The following is a 22,719-nucleotide window of genomic DNA, read 5'->3' as shown; positions in this document are numbered from 1 at the left end:
CGTGCAGGCTTCAGTAGTTGCGGCACATGGCTCAGTAGTTGTGGCTCTCAGGCTTAGTTGCTTTGTGGTATGTGGTATCTTCCCAGACCAGGGATCTTCCACTGCACTGGCAAGTGGATTCTTAACCATTGCGCCACCAAGGAAGTCCCAAAAAGCAGGTTTTAAATGGAAAACCAGCATGTTCAATGCATTTTTTTCTTTTTTTCTTTTTTTTTTTTTTGCTTTCTCTTTATCAAACTTGTTTTATCATACCCTCTTCAACTTACACGCATATTTCTTATAGAAAGTGAACCTGCAACAAGACAGTCGGATGACCCTTCCACGTAAGTAAGCACTTCACTGGGTGAGTGGGGCTCTGGGGTAAGCTGTGTTCTCATTCTCCTGATGCACCGCTTGTGTGACTAGCCCTGGAGCTATGGCCCAGCTACACCCTTCAATCACCTTTTCCGTGTGGGCAGAATTCTCCCCAGGTGAGGTGAGACAGGTGAATTCCCCTTTCACCTGTCTAGGACTGACCCAACTCCTGCTCCTTCCTTTTCCTCAGGTCTTCCTTGCCTTCCTTTTTCACAAAGAAACAGAGCTAAAGGAACTGTATTCTCTCTGGTTCAATACCATACCCCTGCTTACATTTGGATCCAAAGGACAAAGAGTATAATAGGAAAATGAGACTGGACTCAGATTTGGAGAAGAAATGAATCCGTTCCACTAGAGGGTCAAAGCTATGGGTAAAATATTTGCTTTATAGTTTCTTTAGGTAAATCTTTTTCCAACTAAAGGAAAATTACTGAAAAGCAGTCTATCATTATTGCCTCTGACTGGAGTCAGTTTTGCTTATTAGTTAATTATTTTGATAACAATGACCCCCCACTTATCTGGAATCCAAACTGTGGTGCCTTCTGTCACCCTGATGAGAGTCCTGAAAACCAACGAGGAGGCCCTGGGTGGCACAGGTGAGAATAGCTTATGAAGTCCCTACACGTGGGAGTAACATTGAACTGCAGGTAGTTTCCTCATTTGGATGAGCAGAGTTGACTGGCTCCTCTAGCATCATATAGCCTGGGAGCCTACGGGGCTATATGCTCAATCATCCTGAGGGCATCATTGGATCACAACACTCAGCATAGCTAGGTTCATACCAATGACACAAGGTAATGAGAAAGCAGTGAATTCGAGTTCATATCTAACTTGTAGGGGGACCAACCATCTCAGTGTGCCTATGACTAGGAGCTTTCCAAGGTCGTGGGACTTTCAGTGTAAAACAGGGAAAGTCCTGGGAAAATCAGGAAGACTCATCACCCTACACTTTAGACAGCTCCTAGTACAGAAAGAGTCAACATTTTCTAAACCGCTTTGGCACTCAAAGGGGATAGATTTCATTCAGTTGCTTATAAAATTCACTTATATGTGGAGTAACTCAATTCCTGCCATGTCAGATAAAATACTTATTGCAATATCCAATGTTTTCCAGACCACAGAAACATCTTTTTCTTTGAATTTGGAGCATTTGTGAGAAATGTGGGCGAAACAGCATATGTCAGTTTCTGAATTACATACAGTACAGCATCTTCTCCCTGGGTTCAGCAAAATTTAAAATAAATCATACCAGCAGGGAGCAACAACACAAAAGCAATTAATTCTTTTCTAGTTTGATACCATGTTACTATCTGAATCAGGAGCCCAACTGAGATGTCTGAAGTATATCTCACTCTTTGTTTTAAAATGATGAGTGACATGGAAGTCACACATTTCTGCAGCCTAGTAGAATGCTTGCTTTAGCCGCAGAATGTAATGATACTGTCAAATTCTCCATCTTAGAAAGGTAAATCTTCAAAGTTCTCATCACAAGAACAAGAAGTTGTAATTTTGTGTGGTAACAGCTGGTAACTAGACTTGTTGTAGGGATCACTTTGCAATGTATATAAATGTCAAATCATTATGTTGTATGCCTGAAACTAATATAATGTTGTATGTCAAATATACTTCAATTTAAAAAATTAAAATAAAATATTGAATTAAAAAATATTCTGTATCTTAGAGAAAATTGGTTTTTTTATAAATTTATTTTTTTTAATTTATTTATTTTATTGGCCGTGTTGGGTCTTTTTTGCTGTGCACGGGCTTTCTTTTTAGTTGCGGTGAGTGGGGGCTACTCTTAGTTGTGGTGCACAGGCTCCTCATTGCCGTGGCTTCTCTTGTTGCGGAGCACGGGCTCTAGGCACGTGGGCCTCAGTAGTTGCAGTACATGGGCTCAATAGTTGTGACTCACGGGCTCTAAAGCGCAGGCTCAGTAGTTGTGGTGCACGGGCTTAGCTGCTCCGCGGCATGTGGGGTCTTCCTGGAGCAGGGATCGAATCCGTGTCCCCTGCGTTGACAGGCGGATTCTCAACCACTGTGCCACCTAGGAAGACCAAAAATTGTTTTTAAAATGGAAGAAACGTTTTCCCCTTCTCTGGCAAATATTGCACAGCTGATAAAATAGCAGAGATTCCAATACCTGATATGAGGGACAACATGAGCGATGAAAATGAGGGGACTCCAAAAATCTAGAAGTAAGATTGCCTTCAGAATTAAACAATGAAAATGACAAGTAATGGATCAAATTGCTCGGTAAGACTTAAAGCTATTACTCTATCTAAGGAAAACCATTCAGATGCCTATTTGTGAAGATGGATAGTGTGCCAGTGTTTTTAAAAATGGTAACAAAAAAATAGTAATAAGTTCTTTGTCAATGATCTCATTGGAAGGAGGTGTATGTCTCTCCTCTTGAAACGGGGTAGACTTGTGGCTCACTTATAACCAATAGAAATCATTGGAGATGACGCTGCCTGACTCCGGAGGTTAAGTCAGAAAACAATGCAATTTTGCCATGTGGGCTGTCACATTTACTCTTGGAGCTCTGAGCCAATCTCTGAAAATTCCGACTATGTGGGACCACTATGCCAGGAGGAAGCCTCCGGTAAATCTTACTACAATCATATGGGCTATTGTACCCATTTTCATTTGTCAAGCAGCTCTTCTGAAGTCACAGCTGACTAATGTGGAGTCATGTCTAGAAATCAAATCCCTGGATCACAGACCCACATGTGCTTTCCTGGCTGTAACTGGTATACACATTCTGCTGCATGGACAGAATAGGTACAAAGGCCATAAGGGATGCTCAGGGCTGGCAGCGAGAAGTGAGAGGCACTTAGAAAGAAACCTCTCCCTCTGCCCCCATGAGCTGAAATATTACCATTTTCTATGTGTGCCTAGAAGTGAAAAAATGGGGAAAGCTCCCCATCTGTGAGATGGAAGTTCTTATACTCCCACTCTAGGGGGAGGTCGTGAGGATGAGAAGAGAGAACCAGGCATCTTGGAGTCGGATAATGCAGTCATCCTTGGTGTTACCACCAGAAGACTCCAGGGGGCGCTGCTGCTGGGGAAAGTCTGAACTGATATGGGGTCCTGAGGTCTTATCCAAATGCTCATTTCTTTCTTCCTTCTTGTTAAAAGGAAGCAAGAAAGAGTCTGCCAAGTGTGATGCAGCTTTGATTATTCTCTCTGAGGCCTTCATGTATTTTTCACAGGAAGCTGGAAGTGGGAGGATTGAGGAGAGGTGAGGGAAGAAGTATGAAAGCAGGATCTCTCCCTAACACTGTCCTGCACAATGTTTTTGTAAGTGAGCTGTGTCCATCTCAGAAACTTGATGGCGCTGGACATGCCTTATTTATAGACAACAACTGCTGCAGAACTTCAAAGGGGGCACACAGCCAAGCCAGAGACGTGGAGGGAACACTCAGAGGAAAGGACGGGACACAACAGCTTCTGGGAGCCAGCTCTGAACCCCGCCAGAAATGCCCGATTGTCCACCAGTGCAGTAAATGGCCAAAGCCCTTTGTGTCCATCCCAGAACTGCAGCTTTCAGCCAAGGCAGGTGATCCAAGTGGGCTTTATTTGATTTTCTGGCACAATCTGACAAACTCTGATATTTATCTGATTAATCCATGGCCTTTAGAGACCGTGATTTCCAGAAAATGAACACCTAATTCTCACTTTAAATTCTTAAAAACAAAACAATAAAAGAAGAAGAAGGAGAAGAAGGAGAGGAGGAGAGGCCAGTATGTACGGTGGAAAAGAATAATGGCCCTTCTAAAGTTATCCACATCCTAATCCCCAGAACCTGTGAATATGTGACCTTACATGGTAAAAGGGACTTTGTAGGTGTGGTTAAGTGATGGGTCCTGAGATGGGAAGACTATCCTGGGTTATCCAGGTGGGCACAGTGTAATCACAAAAGTCCTTATAGGAGGGAAGCAGGAGGCTCAGAGTCAGTAGTAGGAGATGTGATGAAGGAAGCCAGAGTTTGATGTGATAGGAGAAAGGGGCCATGAGCCGAGGAATGCAGGGGTCCTCAAGAAGCTGAAAAAAAAAAGTCAAGGAAACAGATTTTTCCCACAGAACCTGCAGAAGGAACCAACCCTGCTAACACCTTGACTTTAGCCCTGTGAGACTGATTTTGACTTCTGATCCCCAGACCATAAGATAAGAAATCCATGTCGTTTAAGCCACTGGGTTTGTGGTACTGTGTTATAGCAGCCATAGGAAATTAACACAGCCAGGAAGGTTGTCACTTGGTGCCATTAAAGTGTAACTGTCCTTCTTGGAAGATACTGGTGCAATTACCCATGAAACATAGTGGGTTACTTAGCCCCTAAATTACCCCTTGAATGCTTCACCCTCTCTCTCTTCCTGCCTCCTCCAAAAGGACCAAAAAACTCAAGAAGCAGGTTCTTAATTGAAGTTCAAATAAAATGGGCATGAAAGAAAAAGGCTGGAAAAAATTTTTTTTTAGTTTAGGAGCAGCGGAAGCATGAATTTTTATTATGTACATGTAGATAAAAAAGACTGAAAGAACATACATGTTGGAATGGTAACGGTGAACCATTGAGGTAAAATTGTAGGTTATTTTTATTTTCTTCATTTTGCTCACCTTTATTTTCTCATTCTAAAACAAACACCAATTATTGTTCATAAAGTTTTTTAAGTGATATCAGGTATGATAACAGTAGTACCTTTTTGTGGCTAAATTTTTTTTTTTTTTTAATTAAACTGCCAAGTTTAGGACAATTGCACACAATATTTAGTATCTGACTGGACCCACTAGGGGGCAATATTGAGCCCTTGAAGATGAACAGACACAGACTGCGGTAAGCAAATAAATAACTAATTCAGAAAAGACAGTCATCCAAAACACAAACTTTCAGGCACCTCAGCACCCATTCTGGCCCAGAATATCTGCCCATAAATCAACTTCACAGAGTGACATTAGAGCCATTTCTTTCATTTGAAGGAGACTTTAAAAGTATATTCTGTGCAACTTAATAATTTAGAAAGACAATTCGTGAGAAAAGTTCTGTGGTCAATTAGGGTGGAAAATGCTATGTGCTATACCCTTCTTTAAAGACTCACAAAGAATATTGGTTTATTAAAGCCTCTGAGAGGTCCTGCAGAAATTAATCTTATTTAGGTTCATTGAAATATTTCCCAAATACTTACTTCAACATAGATCCACCATTTTCATTGGAACGAAGGTTTCTGAACATTCTTTGGAAAATTCTGCTGTAATTATGTGGTTTGTAATAAGAAATATATATTTGGTCTTTGTCTTGTGTCTGGCATGGAGCTCCTAAAACCCTTGGAATTTCCTAAGTGACAAGAAGAGTAAAGGTGACTTTTGATATTCATCACAAACCTCTTTCAACTACACCTGAGTTTATGTTAGTAAGATGACTTTTGAAAAGTATCTAAGGGTGGGGGCTAGTTGCCAGGGACCAGCCCTGTGATTAGGGGGTTGGAATTTTTTCAGCACCAGCCTTGCAACATTTAGGGAGAAGAGTGGGGCTGGAGATTGAGTTCAGTCACCAGTGGCCAATAATTTAATCAATCGTGCCCATGTAATGTAATGAAGTCTCTACAAAAACCCAGAAGAACTGGGTCCAGAGAGCTGCCGGGTTGGTGGACATATGGAGATGTGGGGAAAGTGGCGTACCCAGAGACGACATGGAAGCCTCGTGCCTCTTCCTGCATACCTTACTGTGTGTGTCTCTTCCATTTGGCTGTTCCTGAATTATAGTCTTTAAAAATAAACCAGTTGCCTGGTAAGTAAAATGTTTTCCTGAGTTCTGTGAGCTGCTATAGCAAATTAATCAAACCTGAGGTGAAGTTCATGGGAACCTCCAATTTATAGGCAGTTGGTTCAGAACTACAGGTTACCTTGTCATTGGCATCTGACCTGGGGCCAGTCTTCTGGGACTGAGACCTAAACCTGTGGTATCTGACACTACCTCCAGGTAGATAGCATCAGAATTGAGTTAACTAGTAGGACATTCAGCAGGTGTCGCAGAATTGCTTAATGTGTGGAAAACCCACACATCTGATGTCAAAACTGAACAAATATCATATGATATCACTTATATGTGGAATCTGAAAAAAAATGACACAAATGAACTTATTTACAAAATAGAAATAGACTCTCAGACGTAGAAAGCAAACTTATGGTTACCAAAGGGGAAAGGAGGGGAGAGACAAATTAGGAGTCTGGGATTAAGAAATGCAACTACAATGTATAAAAAAAATAGATAAACAACAAGGGCTTATAGCACCCAGAACTATATTCAGTATTTTGTAATAACCTATAATGGAAAAGAATGTGAAAAAGAATAGAGATATATATGTATGTATAACTGAATCACTTTGCTGTACACCTGAAACTAACACAACATTGTAAGTCAACTATACGTCAACAAAATAAATACATAAATAATTTTTTTTTAAATTTTAAAAAAGTGAAGTAGTGTTGTAGTGACGTGTTGAGAGCAGAGGTGACACTCAGGAGAGTGTTTTTTGGTCACACCTGATTTAGACAGTTGGATGCAAAAAGCCCCCGATATGTTACCCGAGGGAAACAACATATTCCACACATGCCAGATAGGGCCTCAGAAACTGATTTTTCTGTCGTTAGGTAAAGTTCAACCATTTCCAGAAGGACTAGCTACCTGGTCCATGCTGTTTCCCCGTTTGACTGTTACTGTATCTTCTATTCGCCAAAGAACTTACGACGTGGACTAGAAGCAGAGAGACTTAATCTTAAAATGTCTCTAAGCCCTGCCATTGGTCTGGCATGTAGGACCAATGGCATGTAGGGCCAATGGCATGTAGGACCAATGGAAGGGCTTAGAGGTATCCTGGGAAGCAGGAAGTGGCGTCATTGTTTCCTGCACATAGGACTCGTCTCATGGAACCCTGAGCTGGGGAGACCCCGCATGTTTAAGGACATGTCAGCATGTTTATGCAGATGAAATATGGATAAAATAAGTTCCAAGTACTGGCTTAAATAACTCCAAGCCACATGAAAACAGCACGCGAGGGGATGGGTGGAAATGGAGAGGAGCCACCTCACCGGGTTGTTTGGCCCTAATGATGGTGGGCTGCACGCAGGGGGAGGCGGAGGTGGGGAGGGAGGGAGGGAGAGCGGTGGGCATGGGATATACACACCATTCTCCAGGGTCTGTTGTTTGTGCTTCATTATTTAACGCTGGAGGCCTGCCTCCTTGAACCCCTGTCCATACCCTTGGTCGCCAAATCAGTGTACCCTCCCTCAACAGGTATAGGATCTAGAAGTCACCTGACTTGGGGGGGGGATGAGGGTAACAAAGGGGTGGGACCAAGGTCAGGGGCCGCTCAGAGCCTCCTGGGCAGTGATTTAAGGTCATTGAAGTAAATTACGAACTAGACCAGGTTTGCTTTCTGACCTCCCACCTCCAGGCAGCCACCTTCCCCCTCTTCCTCCATCTCTCGTGCGCACACTTGCTCTAGAAAAGCCTGCCACCCAGGGCTGTTCTCCCAGAGTCTTTCAAAAGGTATGCAGATTTGGGCCTTAAGTGGAGAACACCTTCTAGTGAAAATCAGGTGAGAGAATAATTGTGAATACACTTTGTAAACTGTAAAGTGCCTCCACATGCGAAGGATGGGTGTTGTTTGAATGTTTTAGTAAGATGTATTTGTACATAACTTGTGTGATTTAGAAAAATATCTGAGGTGGCTTGTGCTGGGAATGAAGGTACTGAAGATATGTTTCAGAGTCAAATGACATCAGGAGAGAAAATAAGTAAAACAACAGGATTATGTGTCCCATGAATTTTAATAAATTATTGAAGATAAATCAATTTCACAATGCTATATTTCAAACTGGATTGGAAACTGAATTAAAATGAAAAAAATATCAAAGGAAAAGCAAAGCAAGATTAAATAAAACATAAGAGGATATACGTATACATACAGCTGATTCACTTTGTTGTACAGCAGAAACGAACACACAATGTAAAGCAATTATACTCCAAGTAAAGATGTATGAAAAAAATCATATGTTCTTAAGACATTTTATTGCACATGTATTTAAATTCCTATAAGGGGTTTAGCCATTAAAAAAAAAAAGGGAATCTTCAAAGTGTGAGTTAGTTTGACCACTCCCTTCCATGAAAAGTCGAAGAGAAGAAAAAAAAAAGTTGAAGGGAAAGCTGGAGGCATCTGGCCACCCTCCACCCCCACCCCTCCAGAAGCCGCCCCTTTCACCCCAGTGCCTTGTGACTCATCACCTCTCTTTGGAGCTTTCTTATCCCCTATGCATACTTGACAGCCATCCACACGGCTTCTCAAGGGCAACACGAGATTCCTGAAATGTGATCCCAGCTTGCTGTCCTGGGACAGTTGTTCACAGTGGAAAAAATCTCCCTGTGGTATTCAGCCCAGTTGGCAGCCTCTGCTGAGGAAGGAGGAAAATTTGCAAGGGATTTGGTGGCAAGTGGCCCTCCTGCCCCACCTGCTCCCTCTCCTCCCCCCAGGGAGGCAGCTGCCTGTCCTCAGAGCACGCCATCTCCTGCCCAAGAATGAAAAGATCTGACTGTTCCCCCAGGTGCTTCGCAGTCACAAGCTGCCTGGAGAAGCCACATAGACGACCCCAGCACAAGCAAGATATTCATTCACGGCAAACAGCTGCCAACAAAGAAACCGGAGAGTGAAACACACTAAGTTGCTGAACCCAATCAAATTTGAATTTAAAACAAAATGTAACAGGATAAGCAATAGAACCAGTTTTGGTTTTTGTATGTGTTTTTTAAGTGTAGAGGAGGAAAAGAATTTGTATTTTTCACTTATACTCTTCTACGCTGAACTTTTTGACATAAATATGTAATTTTAAAAAACATTTTAGGACTTCCCTGGTTCCCTAGTGGTTAGGACTGCCAGGCTTTCACTGCAGTGGCCCAGGTTCAATCCCTGGTCAGGGAAGATCTTGTAAGCTACTGGATGAAATAATTAAATACAAATTTTAAATTTATTTAAATTTTTTAAATGTAAAATAATTTTTTTTAATTCTTAAAAAATTGTTTAAATATTTTAAATAGGAAAGGGGGAAAAAACAAGCCTAAAATGAATGCATGGCTTCCTACAACTACCATTTCAGATATAAAGATATCAAAATGCTCACGAAACTACCCCAAGATCTTCATTCAATTTAAAGCCCTTCCATTAGTCCTGAGCTCCTCATTTCTTGAACCGTCTGTCTCCCTCCCCCCATGTAACACTGAATGTTGGTGGTCTGAGCACTGGTCCAAAAGCTTCAGGAAAAAAAAACTGTCCCCGTGAACAGTTGGGTTAGGTGACTGTCACCATCCCCTCACCAGTTTGGTTGTTGGCGAAGACTCAGAGCTGATGCAGAAGGGAAACTTGAAAACAGAACTAAGTCTAAAGAGAGAGGTGCAGTCTTGTCCAGAGTAACCCTGATGGGAGGGTCACAGCTAGGACCAACAGAAAGTTCTGGTTCTAGTTGGAGATTGTGAGTACTCTGACACCATATAGGAGTAACCTCGCAAACCAGCCTTCCCAGAGAAAAACAGCTGTGGGTGAAAAATGTCACCTGCCACTTCAGTAAACAAAGGATGTTGAGGCCATCAAGCCATCAGCCACTGCAGCTGCTCCCCCATGGTGCACCCTGAGGGGATTCAGGATGGAGAAAAGCAGGATACTGGCCCTAGAGTGTTAAGGTGCTTACCAAAGGAATGGTTTCAATGAGCCCAGACTCTTGCATCTTCCCATAAACAATAAAGCCCTAAATTCATTAACTTGAGATGTCTGGTTTTCTTTAATTAACAACACTCTTTTGATGTTCTGACTACCTGGGTTTTGTTGCAAAAACCCCTGTATGTTCAGGCTCCTCCCTTCCCTTTTCAGAGCAGTCCCTGAGAGCTGTTTGAGAGGCTGCCTCCCAAGCTGCAGTCCTCAAAAAAGCTCACAGAATAGAACACAATTCTCACCTTTTAGGTTGTGCATTTTTTTCGGTTGATACAACCATGCTGGAACCATTAAAATGTCTCATGAATTTTGATCTCACAGATGCAACCTGATGCCGGTTTTTGTTTATCATCCATTTCCATGGCTTCATGTACTATCTATATGCCGATGACTCGAATCTTCTGAGCTCCCGACCTGAGTATCCAACTGCCAACACGGTATTTCCACTCCGTTCTCTCTCAGATGCTCGAAACTCAGCAAGTCCAGAGACGTTAAGCCCTTGATCTTCTGCCTGAAATCTCTTCCTCCTCCAGTGTTTTCTGTCTCTTGGAATAGAACAACCAGCCATTCACTCACACAGGGAAACCTTAGATTCATTGCTGAAGCAGCTTAGCTTCCCATTTCTTTTTTTGTCCGTGGTTGTTCCGCAGCTAGTTGTGGTTTCAGTGTTTTCACGAGAGGAGGTGAGCGCAAGTCCTTCTACTCTGTCATCTTGTCTCCAACCATAGCTTCCCACAAGATCCCACAAGCCCAGCAGCATAGCCAAAAATAAATAAGTAAATATTTTTAAAAATTAAAAATAAATTAAAATACTCTCCAGTAACAGGTAGTAATCTAACATGCTTGTTAAAATTCAAATTTAATCATAAGCCACTCCTTCTCACATACATAAAAACACACAACTTGTATGTGGTGTATGACCGTCTCTTGGAGACAGGCATGGGACCTCATTTGATTACCAAGGTCTTTATTTGAAATTTGCAAGGGAAGAAAATGAAGTGGCGACAAACTCACAGAATTGCTTTCTCTCTTCTGTGAGAAAGAACATGTACAATGCCGTAAAGACCAATATGAGAAGAAGCCCTAGAAGACCTAGAGAAGGGGATGCCTTGTTATCCACCTCACAAGTGGGAAGCCCTCCAGTGCTCTCTTGGGAATGGGAACCACACACAAGGGTGGTGGAGCTTGCCTGCCCTACCCTGACTAAGGAAATTCAAAGGAAAATACAGCTGATGTATTTCTGTCTCCAAAAAAGAACCTGGAATCCCACAGCTCTGATCTGGATGGAGAAACCAAAGGGAAATGGATCCTAACTGTAGCTGCTCCCCCGCCCCTCAGACAGCCACTGGGGCTGCTTTTACAAACAATTTATGGCTTATGCAGCTGCTTTGACAACAGGTTTGAGGCTTCTTTTGTTTCAGCCATCAGCTCAGCCCTGTGCAGCCCTCCTGTATCTGTGGGGGCTCAGGAGATGTGCTCCCAGCCATCCCTGTTATAAGGGTGGCAGACATTCTGCATGTGGGGAGGGGTGAGAGGAATGGCTTTCTCCCTCTCTGCTCTGGCCATCCAAACAGCACAGAGTATCCACTCTGGCTTTCTGCAGGTATGGTCAGAAATAAACTAAGAAGAAGTTGTATGTTAATAGTTGCAACACTAAAACTGAGCTAGAAAGAAAACTATAAACAAGATGAAAAGACAACCCTCAGAAGGGGAGAAAATATTTGCAAACAAATCAACAAGGGATTAATCTCCAAAATATAGAAACAGTTCATGTAGCTCAATATCAAAAAAACAAAGAACCCAAAGAATCAAAAATGGGCAGAAGACCTAAATAGGCATTTCTCCAAAGAAGACATACAGATGGACAAGAGGCACATGAAAAGCTGCTCAACATCACTAATTATTAGAGAAATGCAACTCAAAACTACAATGATATATCACCTCACACCGATTACAATGGGCATCATCAGAAAATCTTCAAACAATAAATGCTGGAGAGGGTATAGAAAAGGGAACGCTCTTGCTCTGTTGGTGGGAATGTAAATTGATACAGCCACCATGGAGAACAGTATGGAGGTTCCTTAAAAAACTAAAAATAGAGTTACCATATGACCCAGCAATCCCACTACTGGGCATATACCCAGAGAAAACCATAATTCAAAAAGACATGTGCACTCCAATGTTCATTGCAACACTATTTACAATAGCCAGGACACGGAAGCAACTTAAATGTCCATCAACAGGTTAATGGATAAAGAAGATGTGGTGCATATATGCAATGGAATATTACTCAGCCATAAAAAGGAACGAAATTGGGTCATTTGTAGAGACACGGATGGACCTAGAGTCTGCCATACAAAGTGAAGTAAGTCAGAAACAGAAAAACAAACATCATATATTAACGCATATATGTAGAATCTAGAAAAATTGTACAGATCAACTGGTTTGCAAGGCAGAAATAGGGACACAGATGTAGAGAACAAACATACAGATACCAAGGGGGGAAAGTGGGGGGGAATGAATAGGGAGATTGGGATTGATATATATATGTTAATATGTATATAATAGATGACTAATAAGAAAAAAATACCAAATTGCATACTTTTAAAAAAATTAAATAAAATGAAAAAAAAAAACTGAGCTAAAAAGATACCCTGACGTACTGCAAGCTTTTCTTAGAGAATTTCATTATATATCATTCTTAATTCTTTTCCTGGGGTCCAGTTAGAGCTCTCCTAGAGTTAATATAGCCTTGATTACATCGGACTAATTTAGCATCAAAGTGCTCCCAGCCTGCTATTTTTAGATTCCTTTGGAAGAATTCATAGATTGCCATAGGCCTCCTAGCTGTCTATTACTCCTTTCTTTAGTTGTCCACTGGCCTAGGTAGAAAAGTCCTAATGTCCAGGAAAAACTTTAAGCTCCAGAAAGATAGGGATCTCATCTCTAGTTTACCACTGTATCCTGGCTTCTAGCAACAGTGCCTAGCAGCAGTCAGGGTGCGATAGATACTTGCTGAAGCAGCAAGTGAATGACAAAGGAGAAGAAACTGCATTTCCTCTTTGCTTTCCTGCCCCTCAATCCTGTGCCATCATGAGATACACCATGACACATCCACCTGGCCATTGCTGGCCCAAGTATTTATCTCTTATGGAATGAAGCGTTATCATTTCTTCTATCCTATAAAATATCCTGTAAATAGCACATATGTTCCCTAAGAATTTTTAGAAATGCAATGCAGGGTGGAAGCACACCGAGGAGACAGTCAGACTTTATATGCAGATCACTTATTTGCCCTGTAGCCAATATGATAGACTATAAAATTGTGGGTTTCGTCTCCTTTCATTCATCTGAAAACTATACAAGGTACCTTCCCTTTGGAGAGGGTATATGTAGGGATTAGGGCAGCTACCCTAAGACAGGAAGCAGAAATGCTAACAGTTGGGAAAAGGGATAGAATCAACTTTTCGTTGATTTTTAGTGTGAGAAGCCTAAGAGGAAGGGCAAGAGAGACATGGCCTAGAGGGGGCAGGAACAGGGCCCCAGGAAAGCCAAGACAGAGAGAAGCACCCACGTGTCCAGAGGCCGTGCTGGCCTTAGCAGTTTGTCCATCCCATCGTGTGAGCAGAGCCATTCACATAACAAACACTGGTCTGATCCCTTAGGATACATCCACGGACAAACGTTGAATTTATATGTTAGCCAGCATCCTTTCTCTGCGCAGAAACCTCACCCATCCACTCTCCAGATACTGCCTCTGTGGGAACACGACCCTGCGGGTGAAATTCCTCCCGTAACTGTCCACCTGTGAGTTCAACCCTTGCTATGCCCCAGACATTTATAAACCCTAAGGGGACCACCTCTACCTCTCAGCCGCATAGGGAAGGGAGGGTGCCCGAGGGGTCTGCTAGGGCGCCCCACGCTGAGGATGAAGGGGTGCAGACACTCCCATCACATGTTCTTTCGTTATTATCAAACAATTCTAGATAAAATACCCTTTATTTCAGAAGAATCCACCATTGCCTCCACTCCTCCAGATCACAGGCCGAATGTCAAATATTTACTTAGCTCTTCTCTCTCGCTGCCCACATAAACCATGTTCAATAAAAATTCCAAACCATTCTTCCAGTGTCGTTAGAGCAGGTTAATGATTGCCTCATCACCAAAGGGCTGACAGGACAGCCTTTCTCAGAAACCGCTCTCACTGACACGGGCTGGTCTATGAACCCAACTCATGGCCATTCTTAGGGCTGTTTTGTGTTCAAAGGACACAAGACCCTATTTGGACACGCTGCCATTTGGGGCCCGTTAATATTCTCAGTGCCCCCTCCTTGCCCTAAAATTCTAGGCTCTTCCTCGGAAGTTTATCTTTCCTGACCTAAATGCCAATAATACTCTTCCCTGAGAAGCTGAATGCCTTTTCACCCAGCATTCCTGGAGATAATGTGTCTAGTGTTCTCCACCCAGGAGAGATTTAGGAGGGGTTTTCAGTGTGAAGGCCTTTGTGCTTTGAAGGAACTTCTTTCTGTTCAACAGGTTTTTGTTTTAAACATTAACTAGGCAACCTGCCAGCCTTGGGCCCTGAGGACTGGGCCAAGCTGAGAACAGGTGGGATTGCTGGTTTCTGTCCATGGAGAGAAACCATCATTTTCTGTGCTTATCATGCTCCCACCCCCACGGTGAGGACCACCTCATTCCTCCTTCAAATCCCGGGAGGCCTGGAGCTCTGTCTCAATGAGGCCATCAAAGGGCTTAGAGGGAACATTCCAGTGTTTGGAAAAAAACAAAAAGAAAAAGGCTTGATTTACCCCAAATCATTGCAAAAATAATAGATTCCAGCCCTAGCCTCGTATGGAATGAAGGAGGGCATGGGGGGAGGTAATTTAAGAGGTAGCTCATAGGGAAGAAGGAATGGGTTTCACCAGTTGCTGCTCAAAAGAACTAAGGTCTTTATATACAACCTAAGTTGTCCCTAGACCCCCTCATACATTGGGATGTGGTGACAAATGGGGTCTTAACTCAAATGTCGTGGTGCTAGCCCTTACCCCCCTGCTGGCAAAACTTTCACTTCCTGCAACTCTCCCGCCATTACATCAAAACTTCCGAGACTCCTTAGGGAGGGTTTCATTTATCACAGGTAAGTGTGCAGCCTTCCTAAGGTCTCTGCTAGTACTACTGACGTTTCCTGGGGTGCCAGAGGCCGGAACGTGCGTGCCATTCTGCTTTGTGTACAGTAGAATTAAATGTGCCCTCTGACTGCACCATTCTCCAAATTTAATTTTTATCCATCTTACATGCGTTCATTATTAATAAAATACTAACATACATAGATAGAAATGTGGCTTATTTATACCCATGTGACGTCTCCCAGATGAAATTAGGGATATGTGAATCTCTCGCTCCATTACTTAATGAAGAAGTCTAATTCAAAACAGGGAAATCCAGTCTGATGTTTTGAATAAAGCAGAGTTTCCATCCTGATTGAAAAAGGTAAAAGGCAGTTACCTAGACTCTCCCTCCAGTTTAGATGTCTGTTTGCATACTTCTGTGCCCTTAGACACAAGAATAAAGACAGATAAATGACATTGAATAAGTTTACAATGGCTGATTGGTTTGACTATAAGGACTGGCTTTGCCAATCAAGTTACAAGGGCAGACACCTCCCAAATTGAATGAACTAAACCTATAGCTCCAAATTTTTGATGAATATATGTTCAAAGCATGTGGTAAGATTTGTCAGTGTTTTTCAAAAACATATTAACAAGGGTGCATCAAAGTTAACAATATTTAGATTTTTCTAACACTTTGATTAGATTACAGTAAACAGGGTGCCCCCACATGAAAGAGTGACCACTACAATTAACAGTCATTCAGTGAGCCATGGTAACACTTTCTTGGTATTCTTCCCAGAAATTACAAACATAATATGTCAGGGCCTGTGAAGGATCTGGAATTTTACTCTACTAAAAAGCCAATAAACTAGTTTATTAAAGGTTCCATGGATGCTGGCAAAAGACATGAAACTCATGGGTCAGAGACTGTGACCTTCATTGGTCTTGGCACAGCAAGAAGCATGAGCGTGGTGTTGGTTTGCATTGGTTTCCTACGTGCTCCAGCTCCCCTGGGGGCAGTGCAAGTAGATGGATGGACTTAGATGGATGCTGTATACACTGTGGGTGTGCATCACCCTTAGCTTGGCGGTTTGACACTTTTATAGCAAGTAAAAGCAAGCTCGCTCTTTGTCTGCGTAGAGAGATTACCTCAACTCAAGGTTGCTCACTGCCCTGAGAAACGGTCTGGATAAAAAGCATGGACCTAGAGTCTGTGATACAGAGTGAAGTAAATCAGAAAGAGAAAACCAAAAACCATATGTTAACACATATATATGGAATCTAGAAAAATGGTACTGATGAACCTAGCGGCAGGGTGGGAATAGAGATGCGGACGTAGAGAACAGACTTGAGGACACCGGGGGTGGGGAGGAGTGGGGGGATGAAGCTGGAATGTACTGAGAGAGTAGCATTGACATATACACACTACCAAATGTAAAATAGATGGCTAGTGGGAAGCTACTACAGAGCACAGAGAGATCAGCTTGATGCTTTGTGACGACCTAAAGGGGTGGAATAGGGAGATTGGGAGGGAGGCTCAAGAGGGACGGGATATGGGGACATATGTATACATGTGGCTGATTCACTTTGTTGTACAGCAGAAACTGACACAATACATAAAACAATTATACTCCAATAAAGATAAAAATAAATAAATAAATAAATAAATAAATAAATAATTTCAGCCCAAAAAAAACACAAAAAAGCAGGCAGAGCCTCACATTCTTGGCACGCTCAGCAAGAATGTGCAGACACTCATGGCCTCTCCCAACAACACACTCTCATAACCAAGTAACAAGTTCTCCTGCAAGTCATGAAGTTCCCATTTTGCAGCTTTCGGCAAAACTAAAAAAGAACTTCAACAAGCTGTGACTGATGGATCTTTAATAATAATTTTGATAACAGGATACTATACAATTTCTCACATAAAACTCAGATGTGGATCAAAGAATTTTGAGAAATCACCACCATAAAATTCCTTCCATTCCCATCTTCTTATTTATGTGAACAAATGCTCTGTGTTCATATCTATAAATGGAAAAGAAAAAAAGAGTTGATGCTAAACCTCCACCCTAACAATTGGTAATATCCACCCATAAATGTATGAGCCAAAGGAAAAATTTTAAAAGTCTTATCAATTTCATGAGAGATATATTTCCAATAAATATTAATTTATACATTTAGTAATTATTATTTGCAATATATTTATGGTATTTTGAGTCACTCTGTACTAGCAATAATTGTAATGGTAATTCAATCTAAAAGAAAAATTCTCAGCTCCGTAAGTCACAGGAAATTAATTTTTATTTTAATTTTTAATTAGAAATTTCTTAAATTTACTTTCAATCTTTGTACATTCATTTGCTGTAGCAAAATCTGATAAGGTAATAAATAAAATACTTGCAAACAATGCACTCATTAGGACAACATTTTAAAACAGAGTAATACAAGTTTCAGGGAAAAAAAAGGAACATTACAAAATTCCAGCTGTTTAGAAAGGCTTGCTTTCATATTCCTTTAAAGAAAGATGACTAATGTCAAATTGATACGGTTTCGGTTTCACTGGATACATTCAAAAGAATGATATAATATTTGAGCTTAAACTGTCAATATTTATAATATACCAGAAATTATCTTTCAAATAATTACAAACTCTATTAAACCCTAAATATAACTTTTTCAATCTGTTAGAGAATATGTCCCTTTCAAAATTAAGTGGAATACAGACAAAAAAGACATAGGTTACTTTTTTTTAAATAATAATCTGAATGCAGAAAGCCATGATAAAATACAAAAGACAGAGAAGACAAAACCCTGCCATTGAAGAGTTTAGCATCTATTGGGGGTACATGTAGTTTTGTGAGGATTAAATGAAAAAACACATGTGAAAGCATGGAGCTGACCCAGGCCAGGGGCCTGGTAAAACTTCATTTCTCTTTCATTTAACTAATAGTTTTTTCTTTTTCCTGCATTGAAATTAAGGAAATTTCAATGAATTACATAACAGGGGGGAAAAAAAAATCACATGACTGGTAATCAATGTTCATTTAATATCTCTTCAGAAAGAGTTAAATCACATTTCTAATTTCTTTTAAATTCTAAGCCTCAAGTGTAAATTTGAAAAAAGAACAAAGAACAAGAAAGGAGGGAGGGCGGGATAAAGAGAGAAAGAAGAAGGAGAAGGAGGAGGAGGAGGAAGTAAAAAGGAGGAGGAGGAGATGGTGAAGGTGAAGAAGAAGAAGGAGAAAGAGAAAAAGGGGGGAAATGGGAAGAAGGAGGAGGGGGAGGAGAGGGGAGGGAGGAGGGGAAGAAGAGGAAGGGAAGGGAAGAAAAAAGATAATTAAAGGAAAGGAAAAGAAAGAAAAGAGAAGGAAAGGGGAGGAAAAGGGAGGGGAGGGGGAAAGAAAAGAGGAAAGAAAGGAAAGGAAAGGAAAAGAGAGGAGAGGAGAGGAAAGGAACAGAAAGAGGGAGGGAGCCTGGGAGGAAGAAAGGAAGGAAGGAAAGCTTTTAAACACTGCATGGACTGTCTTCCCAAACCAAGCAACTGGGATAACTTCTGTGTTGATTTAAGCACACAATTAACCAAATGAATTTTTCATTGTTCCCACCCGTGTGCTAAATAGCTTCAACTGTTCTGCGTTTGACCTGCTCTGGCTGATCCGGTAAGGAATCTGCGCTCTTGGAATACCCACCGCGGGGCTCCCCCGCCGCAGAGCCGGCCTGAGCAGCAGCTGGGAAAGCTTCTGGGGAGCAGCTGGTGTCCAAGGCCTCACACCGCTGCCATCACCCAGGATGAAGTGTCATTTTCTGCAATCACGGTATTTCGGGGACACATTTCAGTAAAATAACAATGCACACTTACGTCGTATTATTCCGTTGACAGATAATTCTCACAATCATGATCTCATTGGGTCTGGCTTGGCCTTCAGCACAAGCCTGGCTGACTCTGTAACATTAGCAATCTGGGCCTGGGTTCTGACCCCAGCTCTGAAGACTATCCCACGAATGCCATTGAGGGGGTAAAGATCACTTTAAGCTCTCAGGACTCCATTTCCGTACTATGAAATGAGAAGACTGGACTAGATGATCTCCCCTTGAAATGAACATTTATGGGCAAATGCCTCAGAGCAAACATCCCCCAGTCAACTCCATGAAATTCAAACCAGTCCGCCACCTTTTAGCCCACTGCTCACTGTTCACCTACTCAAATGTGACTAAAACAAACAAAGATCCACCGCGGGATATCCCATAGCAAATAATCTACCTCATTTAATCCACCCAACACACCCAATAGGGGAGGTAGTTCACTGAGTACTGCTACTCGTGTGCAGATGAGGAAACTGAGGTGAGAATCAGTGATTCCTGGCAATCACGAAGAAGGCAGCAAAGTCCTGCCTTCCAGTCCTGAAGACACCAAGCCACGCTGGAAACGAGACAGTTAGCAGAACTTTATTCCTCACACTACCTTCAGGTGTGTCCAGCTCCACAATGCTGGCAGCTGTCAACCGTTTGGTTGAAATCAGGATAACCAACTAGGGCACATGATATTTGATCTCTGGTTCACGCAAGCCAGCCCACGGAGCCACAAGTGCCTCTAAGTCAGATTTGACAGTTTGCACGCATTTTCAAATAACAAATTCCTCAAGGGCAGAAATGGTGTCTAAATTGAAGGCTTCACCTCCAAGTGGCTCTGCCCTGTGTGTGCCCTGCACATCCTTGTTGATTTGTTTCTCCCGTATCGGGGTGGGTCTCTGCTTGACAACTGGGGGCCACATTTAGCCAAGCAGCTGCCCATAGGCGTCTAAAGCCTCCGATTCATAGTTCTGGCAGCATCTCAAAGGATTTATTCTTATCATCTCATGATTTCATTATTATTATTATCGCCCTTATGAAATGCAGGAGCTGAGCCCGCTACAAAGCGTGAAGCCCACGCTGAACATGCAGCAGTCTGTTTTCTGCACGCCCCCCCACCACTGAGGGATTTTCTCCCAGTTTCTGCTCGCTGTTGGAGGGCTCTAAGAGGTGGCCTGCAGCCGTGAAGAAGTCAGCCTGAAGAGTCCCTCCACCACCTCTGCTGTGTCCCAGGGTCGCCTCGGTGGGAAAAAGGCCCTTCAAGGGGCTCTTTACCAACAGGAGCCAATTTACAATAGGATACGAAGAGCACAGAGCTGATCAGAGGATGCCAGTTTTGTGAATGAGGGCAAATCTCTGGGATTCCCCGTATTTCCTTTTTTTTTTTTAGTTGAATCATAGTTAACTTACGATGTTGTTTTACTTTCAAGCATACAACAAAGTGATTCAGATAAATATATATACATACACACACACATATTGGGTTGGCCAAAAAAGTTCATTCGAGTTTTTCCATACCATCTTACCCCGAAAGAACTTTTTGGCCAACTCAGTGTGTGTGTGTGTGTGTGTGTGTGTGTGTGTGTGTGTGTGTGTGTGTGTGTGTGTAGTCTTTTTCAGATTCTTTTCCAATATAGGTTATCACAAGATGTTGAGTATATTTCCCTGTGCTATAGGATTCCTCATATATTAAATGAAATAACCAACTGAGATTATTCTGAAGATTTATCTTGAGGATAATTTTGCTCAGACCAGCTCTGGTTTTATCCTTTTCCTGGATTCTGAAGATTTCCACAGGGAAGAGCACTCACCAGGAAAGATCTCAGAAAAAGAGCCTCCTCATCCTCACTCCCATCAGTTTGCCTTGTTAAAAACCAACCTGGGGGCTTCCTAGGTGGCACAGTGATTAAGAATCCACCTGCCAATACAGGGGACACGGGTTGGGTCCCTGCTCCGGGAAGATCCCACATGCCACGAAGCAACTAAGCCCGTGTGCCACAACTACTGAGCCTGCACTTTAGAGCTCTTGAGCCACAACTACTGAGCCCGTGTGCCACAACTACTGAAGCCCACATGCCTAGAGCCTGTGCTCTGCAGCAAGAGAAGCCACGGCAATGAGGAGCCTGCACACCAAAACAAAGAGTAGAGAAGGCCCGTGTGCAGTAATGAAGACCCAACACAGCCAATGAATAAATAAACAAATAAATAAATAAATATATTAAAAAAAAAAAAAAACAACCTGGTTTATATAACTGAATCGCCGGGCTGTACACCAGAAATTAACATAACATTGTAAATCAACTATACTTCAATAATTAGTAAGTAAATAAATAAATTTTTAAAACCAAGCTGGTTTAAACAAGACTTTAGGGAAGACAAAAGCAGCTCTTTACCACAGAAATCAGAATTCCTCATCTAAAATGTGCTAAGTTTTAAAAAATAAAAATAAATTTATCAGGAGCCCTAAGATTAGCCCTCAGACAGGCCCCTCTTTGCTCTGCAGCTCTGATGGCTCATCTTCCATATTCAAATCTCTATACCTCTCTGACTTACCTACTCCAAATAGCCTTAAGGCTCACAAGAAAATGTGGCTTGAAAATGTGAAGTATAACCCTTTATCCAGATGGGTCATTAAATTAACATCACTTCCCTCTGCTGAGCCTAGATACATCTCAGAAGAGCTGAAAGATTGATACAATGTTAAAAAGATGCTTACCCCTCATCCCTAGTGTGGCTGGAGGGTTTATATTTTGTTGTAGAGTTTTAGCAAACCTCTATATCCAGCTTGACTTACAAACATTTTTAGGAGCCCATGGTATGCTTTACACGGTGCTGGAGACAAGAGAAGAAGTCAAGATGAGTATCAACTTGACCTCGAGGAGTTTACAGCCTTGTAAGTTCAAGAACTTGCACACATACAAATAAAAAATTGTGAAACAAATTTTCAAACAGTCTAATGACACATTAAAGTGTATGTAGGCGTGTAGTTATGCCTATAACAAATGCATGATCCAGCTGAGTTGGGATCTGAGCCTTCAGCAAGGGGAAAGATTGGTGTTAACTAGAGTTTGGGGCAGGCCCATGAAGGAGACAGAACTGGAGACAGACTGAAAATGAGTGATACGAGCAGTTTCCTACATTTATAACAGCAGATCGTCAATATCAAATGCCAAAATTAAATAAGAAACAGAATTTTAATATTTTGGATTTGGAGAGAAGTTATTTCTCTCTGTATTCAATAGCAACAGATTTCAGAAAGTGATTTTTCCAGGTGATCGTTCTAAAGAATCCATATATATTTAAGTTGTAGAAATCATAACACTATAGCATTTATTATTTTTTTTTTGTTACCTATAAAGGTGTGGGCTAAAGGTACTCTTTTTTTAAAAATTGAGTCTTCTTATATTTGCTCTGTGTCCAAGGATGCCCCCAGGCTGACCCCTTACAAAGCCCTGGATCTGACCACTGGTTAAGTAGGACTTTCTGAGTGCACTCTATGCATTCCCACTTCCATGCCTTTGCTCAAGCCTTCGCCCATCTGGGAAAGCCCTTCCCTCACCTCTCCAGGTATGTCAGCCCTCCCTACCTTCAGGACACACGTGAAACCCAACATCCTGCAGGAAGCATTCACAACCTGGTCCCTCACGCA

The sequence above is a fragment of the Hippopotamus amphibius genome, chromosome 11 (genome assembly GCF_030028045.1).
Source record: "Hippopotamus amphibius kiboko isolate mHipAmp2 chromosome 11, mHipAmp2.hap2, whole genome shotgun sequence".
In the NCBI taxonomy this organism is placed as follows: domain Eukaryota; kingdom Metazoa; phylum Chordata; class Mammalia; order Artiodactyla; family Hippopotamidae; genus Hippopotamus; species Hippopotamus amphibius.
The sequence above is the reverse complement of the archived record's forward strand: the minus strand, read 5'-3'. Positions refer to the sequence as shown.